We start from the raw sequence: 8,301 nt of genomic DNA, 5'->3' as shown, positions 1-8,301 counted from the left end.
AAATATGAGAGCACAAAGATGTTTTGAGAACAAAAGACGGGTTAGGTCAGGTCATGTTTTGGGTGTCTCCTGCAAAACTCACATAGACACACACCTGTTTGTTTTTTTGTTTCCTCTAGCGATCTTAGAGAAACACGTGACGTTTTCAACCTAGTTTTATGAAATGCCTGAAGAGGGTGAAGCTGTGTACTAGAGTTGTGATCTCTAAGATATACTAGAAATACCCAGAGAGACAAAGGCCCAAAGGTCATGCTATTGTTGCAGTTTGAACTGATGGTTACAAACAAAAAAACACTGCAGTGTCCAGGTTACCTCATGGGCGGTGCTGTTGCATAATTAACTGGTGAAGTTTTACTCCCTCAAGTACTTTATTTTGAGTTGCTTGTATTTTACTAGAGTTCTCATTCTTTGCTACTTTACTTACTCAACTACATTTTAGAGGCAATTATTGTACTTTTTACTAAATTTTTACTTCCCAAGATTATAAAAAGTAGTTAAAATCAACTCCACCTCTAAAGCAATTACATGGTTAAACACATCAGTAAAAACAATCCATTACATTCAGACAGTGGCAATGCGCACATTTAATTTGAATTATTTAAGAATATTTTGGTGCTGATACCTTTGTGACCTAAAATAAAATACGAAAGTATGACTTGAGTGTTTTTATAATGTCATATAACGTATTGTACTACTTAAGTTTGCAATCTCAAAACTTACTGCATGGCTTCTAAACGAGGATTTGGTTTGCAGGGTTGGGCATAACGCTGCCACTCTGTATTTTAGGACCGCTGCACCCTTCAGAACCTGTTTGCACGAGGGATGAATAAAAGCATCACTCAACGATGATCTCTTTCTTGTACCATGTATGACTAAGACGTAGAACACGTTGGTTGCTGCTTTAGCTAAATGCAAGATGTCATTTCAAATAATTCTGTTTACAATAGCCAGTAAGTTTAGCGTCTGTATATGCGCATGATCTTAGTAAGATTATCCACATTAAACTTGATGTTTTTGTTACTGAAAGGATTTGTCTGCTCTAACTTGACACTTCAGCGCTCAAATCATCAGAATCCGTTAATACAGAACATGTCAACATGAATTCATTATTTGCCACTTTCACAACGAATAATCAGCGAAATACGCAGACTGTGACCATATTCCAGATATGTTCAATTTAACCATTTGATATTTAATGAAATAGGCAGCATGTTATGTTTCGTATACTATTTAGCAAACAGTATAGTTTAAATGAAGGAGACAGTTTTATTGATTCAGAACAGAACAAAAGCCTGTATTGCTAGGGCGGGCCAGGTTTATCCCTATGGTTACACCCCTGCACTTAAAGGTCTGTAAAGATCCTTCATGTAATGTTTTGAGCTGGAACTGTCAGCAGCTCTCAGACACAAAAACACTGTCAATTGTTTTCCTTGCCAAACCCAAAAACTCGCCTGTCCTACAGCTATCAAACATTTCAGAACATGAAACTCGTGTGCATAACTAACACACCCATATTCTTCATCTCATGAGAAACCTTATAAAGGCAGACTGAACACATACATTAGACACAAACCCTTTTGATTTCTGCACCAGGTATGTAGAGGAATAGCAGCATTGTTGCCGATTTGAAATGACTGAAACTTAATGATTCTCCTTGCTTTCCTTTCCCCCTCCAGGAAAAGACTTTCTACTGCAGCCGTCAACAAGACAACATGGGTAAGTCTCTTTGATTCATTGTGACATTTCTGTAAGAATGTTTTGGAATAGTTTTCTGTGCAGAAAAAAAGCAGCTTTTAAAAACATTTTTGTTTATGTGTTATTTCTCTTTAACTTTGCAGTTTTTGATTTTTGATTTTTTTTTGTCTTTCCATCACAGGCGACGAGGTGAGTTGGTTTCCTTACAGTGCTTTAAATTTGTGACAAACAGCAGGAAAACAGGTATGCTTATGAAGTTGTTTTCCTCTCGAGAAGCCAAAGGAGCCAGAGCTCACATGCCCGGGAGGGGACTCAAACGAGGTAAAACATCTTTCATCTTCCTAATTTGTGCTTCATGCTGGTTTGCCCCACTGGCTGACTCAGTAACACTGTAGTGCTTGTAATAATTTCCCATTGTCTTTTACAGGAAGAAGAAGGACAATGTGGAAAGGTAGGAGTATTACAACCTTTTAGAATTAAAACTATAGAGCCATTTATCTCTCTGTTTTTAAGAAAATGCATCAATCGCTGTTGTTATTATTCTTTACAGGGGGATAAGGGACAAGGAGGCGGTGGTCGTGGAGGTCGCGGAGGTGGTGATCGCGGTGGTCGTGGAGGTGGTGATCGCGGTGGTCGTGGAGGTGGTGATCGCGGATGTGGTGATCGTGGTGGTCGTGGAAGAGGTGGCTGTAATAAATGATGAAGAAATATTTGAATCTCAGTTCTGTTATAGTGATGTAAAGACTTATATGCGTCCCCAATAAAATAATCCATTAAAAGAAAAGACGGGTCTATTACTTATTCACATAATATACACTTATTCAAAACAGATGCATATGAACTTGTCTCTATAATCTGAAGATGGTAAATATGCACAGTCGGATGTTAACTCTGCAGGGCGGCGTTTTATGGAGGAATATAATGATGTGAGCTTGTTATGAGTATTACAGCCATGACTAACATTGAGTGGCAAACAAATATGTGCAGAACTTCAGGGCAGGATGAACAGATCGAGTTGGTGAAATGAAATGCAATAGAAGTCAGGATGATAATAAGCGACAATACGAATCAATCAGTCCCCACAATATAATACTGAAGCGACATAATTACCAAATAGCATGAACTCACTGGTATGTGGCTGCAACAGAAAATATGCTGATAGAATAAAGATCAGTGAAACGCAAATACTCAGTGACAGAATATTTTGAAAATGCATTTTGTTTCTGTTGAAAGATTGTAGAAAAGTATGAAAGCATAAAAGTATAACTATTATAATCTGTAACCTTTTTGATTCAAAGTTTAACCATTAAACATATATATACTGTTTTATTTCTTGATAGAGGTGATTAAACCTATAACCTGTTCCACTTTATGATAGATGTGATTAACCATATAAACTGCATAGACGCCTTATATAAAATAGTCATTTAAAACGTATGTAATCCTTCCTCTTCTGAACAGGATCAGACCAGTTACATTCGGTGTCAGCTCTAAAAGGAGGAGGACTCGTGTGTGAGTGACACATGAAATGAAGGAGGTGCCAGCTTTTTAGCTGCATAAAAAGCAGCAGAGAAATTGTGAGAAACAGGGCAGGAGCCGCTCACGCTACATTTCCCATCGGGCCATGTTTTTGTTCTGCACTGCTGAATTCATGTATTTCTTTGAGTCTCTGGTCTCAAGTCAGCATTTCTCTTGAGCATTTTCTTAACCAAGCCTCTGTCACTGACATAGTTCATTTAAGATTTATCAATGGTCCTCAACTGTTTCCCTGCTTCTAGAAAAGTGTTAGTTTAACATTAGTCTCTCTAACAAAACAATTCTACGTTGATTTAATCCGAGAAATCACAATCCCTCATTCTACATTTGTGCTGTGTGAATGAAAGAAGTTCCCAGCATGCAACCGTGCCACACCCACCTTTATTTCTATTGAACGGGAGCATAAGAGGTCATCACTCACAGCCTGGAGTGTCCACAGATGTACACCTTTACTACTCAATATTCACACTATAGTATTTACTACTAATTAGTCACATACTCCATATTTTTGTGAACTGTGATAAATAGTATAAATATATAATAATTAAAATTTGTTAAAACAAGGAATAGAAAAAGAAACAAAAGATAATAATTAAGAGATTCATATATATATATACATATATATATAAATATATGTGTGAAGATCCTTCATGTAATGTTTTGAGGTGGAACTGTCAGCAGCTCTCAGATACAAAAACACTGTCAGTCGTTTTCCTGGCCAAACCCAAAATCTCACTTGTCCTACAGCTATCAGTGACATTTGACAAGATGAGACTCGTGTGCATAACTAACACACCCATATTCTTCATCTCATGAGAAACCTTATAAAGGCAGACTGAACACATACATTAAACACAAACCCTTTTGATTTCTGCACCAGGTATGTAGAGGAATAGCAGCATTGTTGCCGATTTGAAATGACTGAAACTTAATGATTCTCCTTGCTTTCCTTTCCCCCTCCAGGAAAAGACTTTCTACTGCAGCCGTCAACAAGACAACATGAGTAAGTCTCTTTGATTCATTGTGACATTTCTTTAAGAATGTTTTGGAATAGTTTTCTGTGCAGAAAAAAAGCAGCTTTTAAAAACATTTTTGTTTATGTGTTATTTCTCTTTAACTTTGCAGTTTTTGACTTTGTTTTGTTTTTGTCTTTCCATCACAGGCGACGCGGTGAGTTGGTTTCCTTACAGTGCTTTAAATCTGTGACAAACAGCAGGAAAACAGGCATGCTTATGAAGTTGTGTTCCTCTCCTAGGACAAGGAAGAGGATCCACCGATCGCAATATGCCCGGGATGGAAGCCAAGAAAGGTAAAGCATCTTTCATCTTCCTAATGGTTTCATTACGGTGCTTTAAGTCTGTGACAAACAGCAGGAAAACAGGAAGTTGTTTTCCTCTCCTAGGATGACAAGGAAGAGGATCCACCGGTCGCAATATGCCCAGGATGGAAGCCAAGAAAGGTAAAACATCTTTCATCTCCTTAATGGTTTCCTTACAGTGCTTTAAGTCTGTGACAAACAGCAGGAAAACAGGTATGCTGATGAAGTTGTTTTCCTCTCCTAGGACGACAAGGAGGAGGAGCCACCGGTCGCAATATGCCCGGGACGGAACCCAAAAAAGGTCAAACATCTTTCATCTTCTTAATTTGTGCTTCATGCTGGTTTGCCCCACTGGTTGACTCAGTAACACTGTAGTGCTTGTAATAATTTCCCATTGTCTTTTACAGGAAGAGTATCACAACCTTTTAGATTTAAAACTATAGAGCCATTTATCTTTCTGTTTTTAAGAAAATGCATCAATCGCTGTTGTTATGATTCTTTACAGGGCCAATGATGTGGTGGTCGCTGTGGAGGTGATCATGACTGAGATAATTGATGGAGAAATATTTGAATCTCAGTTCTGTTATAGTGATGTAAAGACATATATGCGTCTCCAATAAAATAATCCATCAAAAGAAAAGACGGGTCTATTACTTATTCACATAATATACACTTATTCAAAACAGATGCATATGAACTCGTCTCTATAATCTGAAGATGGTAAATATGCACAGTCGGATGTTAACTCTGCAGGGCGGTGTTTTATGGAGGAATATAATGATGTGAGCTTGTTATGAGTATTACAGCCATGACTAACATTGAGTGGCAAACAAATATGTGCAGAACTTCAGCGCAGGATGAACAGATGGAGTTGGTGAAATGAAATGCAATAGAAGTCAGGATGATAATAAGCGACAATACGAATCAATCAGTCCCCACAATATAATACTGAAGCGACATAATTACCAAAATAGCATGAACTCACTGGTATGTGGCTGCAACAGAAAATATGCTGATAGAATAAAGATCAGTGAAACGCAAATACTCAGTGACAGAATATTTTTGAAAATGCATAGCATATTATGGTGATGTTATAAACAAGATAAAAGAATATTAAAGATCCAAAGTCATCATAAACCACCAGACACTTCCGAAGTATTCCTATTGGAATTCATTGGAATATTAAACTTGGCTGAACAAGTTTTGCTGTTAGATTTTCCCATTGACAGCCAGTTTAACGACAACTGAACCAGGAGATCATAGACTTTATAAAGTGTGATAAATATTGTCCTGAGGGTGGTGCTAGTAGACGGGCAATTCTAAAAGGGTTCGACTATCCAGGAGGCTGCCTGTGCTGAAGCTCAATGCTAATCTTCCTGTTTGATTCTAACACCTGTTTGGACAGTGTGAGTGGGCTCAGCAAACATCTAAACTATAAAAGCAAAGTGTTGTCCTTTTCGTCAAGACAAACAGTTGTTTTCATTTTTAATCCAGAAACATAAAAGCTTTCTCTCCGTAATAAGCTGCTCAGTCGTCGGGATCCAGATGGGCAGAGGCACCGAGCGGTTCACCTTTGAACTGTTTCAGTGCTGTTTCTTATTGCAACCACAGAGCCTGCAGTTTCTAGCAGGAGAAGCTGTCTTTTCTCACACTGTTGCTCTGCATTTTGATCAGATTGTACCATCGTTGCATAACTACCATCAGATGCAGCTAAGTGTAAATCCTCCACAGCAGCAACATCGTCTGTCACAGTTGCTTGCTGTTATTTTGTTAACCATTGGGCCATGTTTTTGTTTTGCCTTATGTTCTGCACTGCTGAATGCATGTATTTCTTTGAGTCTCTGGTCTCAAGTCAGCATTTCTCTTGAGCATTTTCTTAACCAAGCCTCTGTCACTGACATAGTTCATTTAAGATTTATCAATGGTCCTCAACTGTTGTGCCTCTGCCCCTCACTCAACAGAGCTCCACAATTCCTTGATTTCAATGGTGATGCAATGTCTGACCAACAACTCGCACGTCAGTAATCCGAGAAATCAGATTCCCTCATTCCCTCACTCAGAATGCAACCGTGCCACACCCTCCTTTATTTCTATTGAACGGGAGCATAAGAGGTCATCACTCACAGCCTGGAGTGTCCACAGATGTACACTTTTACTATTCAATATTCACACTATAGTATTTACTACTAATTAGTCACATTCTCCATATTTTTGTGGATTGTGATAAATAAATATTATATAAATATATAATAATTAAAATTAGTTCAAACAAGGAATAGAAAAAGAAACAAATTATAATAATTAAGAGATTTATATATATATATATATATATATATTAATCTCTTAATTATTATAATTAAGAGATTATAATATATATATTATAATATATATATATATATATATATATATATATATATATATATATATATATATATATATATAAATATATGTGTGAAGATCCTTCATGTAATGTTTTGAGGTGGAACTGTCAGCAGCTCTCAGGCACAAAAACACTGTCAGTCGTTTTCCTGGCTAAACCCAAATCTCACCTGCCTACAACTATAAAACTGTGACATTTGACAAGATGAGACTCGTGTGCATAACTAACACACCCATATTCTTCATCGCATGAGAAACCTTATAAAGGCAGACTGAGCACATACATTAGACACAAACCCTTTTGATTTCTGCACCAGGTATGTAGAGGAATAGCAGCATTGTTGCCGATTTGAAATGACTGAAACTTAATGATTCTCCTTGCTTTCCTTTCCCCCTCCAGGAAAAGACTTTCTACTGCAGCCGTCAACAAGACAACATGAGTAAGTCTCTTTGATTCATTGTGACATTTCTTTAAGAATGTTTTGGAATAGTTTTCTGTGCAGAAAAAAAGAAGCTTTTAAAAACATTTTTGTGTATGTGTTATTTCTCTTTAACTTTGCAGTTTTTGACTTTGTTTTGTTTTTGTCTTTCCATCACAGGCGACGAGGTGAGTTGGTTTCTTTACAGTGCTTTAAATCTGTGACAAACAGCAGGAAAACAGGCATGCTTATGAAGTTGTGTTCCTCTCCTAGGACGACACGGGAAGTGGCAGAGACCACACCTAATTTTCCTTCAAGGAAAATTATAGGGGATATAAAACAGACTAAATGGACCATATGGAACACATTTTGGAAAATATTTTCTAAATACTACCCCTCAGTGCCAAAGATCTGAAATGTTACATATATGTCACATTGGACATTTACGTATAGATGTTTTCCTTATTTTAAAACCAAATTACTTGGCCTATTTTTTGATTGGTAACAAATATTTGCTCTTTTCTTTGCATTTCCCCAACACATATCAACATTATACCTTTTCTGGTTAGATTTAACCAAAACATCTTTTTCAGATTTGTTTTACAAGACAAAAATGTCTTCTCCTTGGATGATCTTCAGTGCATCCTGAACACTGTATCATTCATTCTAATCCATACTGCAAAAAAATAATGAAATTACTTTGAAATAGGACCAAAATAGGATAGTTAAATCTAGTTTGTGTGTTTTATTTACTGATATGTAAATTTTTCTGTCATCAATTCATAATTCTTTCATTATTCATTTGACTAATAATTTAATCATTTTGACATTTTTGTTAGTTTAAATGTCTTTTGAATTCAACAAAAGAATATATTTTAATTAAAAATCATTTAATAATTTAAATCAATTGAGCAGCTCGTTACTATTCTTCTTATTGTGACAAATATTTCACAT

General features: G+C 36.7%; 2 long non-coding RNA genes across 2 annotated transcripts; both read left to right on the top strand.

Moving 5' to 3' along the window:
* The first annotated feature begins 1,417 nt into the window (after positions 1 to 1,417).
* On the top strand, positions 1,418 to 2,479 carry LOC137880459 (uncharacterized). The gene is made up of 5 exons (XR_011103810.1): positions 1,418 to 1,593; positions 1,677 to 1,716; positions 1,877 to 2,016; positions 2,123 to 2,146; positions 2,246 to 2,479. It is a non-coding gene; the product is annotated as an uncharacterized lncRNA (long non-coding RNA).
* Positions 2,480 to 4,482: 2,003 nt separating this feature from the next.
* Positions 4,483 to 5,189, top strand: LOC137880458 (uncharacterized). The gene is made up of 4 exons (XR_011103809.1): positions 4,483 to 4,540; positions 4,634 to 4,690; positions 4,794 to 4,850; positions 5,055 to 5,189. It is a non-coding gene; the product is annotated as an uncharacterized lncRNA (long non-coding RNA).
* Positions 5,190 to 8,301: the final 3,112 nt, after the last annotated feature.

Source organism: Cebidichthys violaceus, unplaced genomic scaffold (genome assembly GCF_023349555.1).
Source record: "Cebidichthys violaceus isolate CVI_PGR_0920_01 unplaced genomic scaffold, fCebVio1.0.p SCAF_28, whole genome shotgun sequence".
Taxonomy (NCBI): domain Eukaryota; kingdom Metazoa; phylum Chordata; class Actinopteri; order Perciformes; family Stichaeidae; genus Cebidichthys; species Cebidichthys violaceus.
Note: the sequence above shows the minus strand (reverse complement) of the source record. Positions and strands in the feature narration are given on the sequence as shown.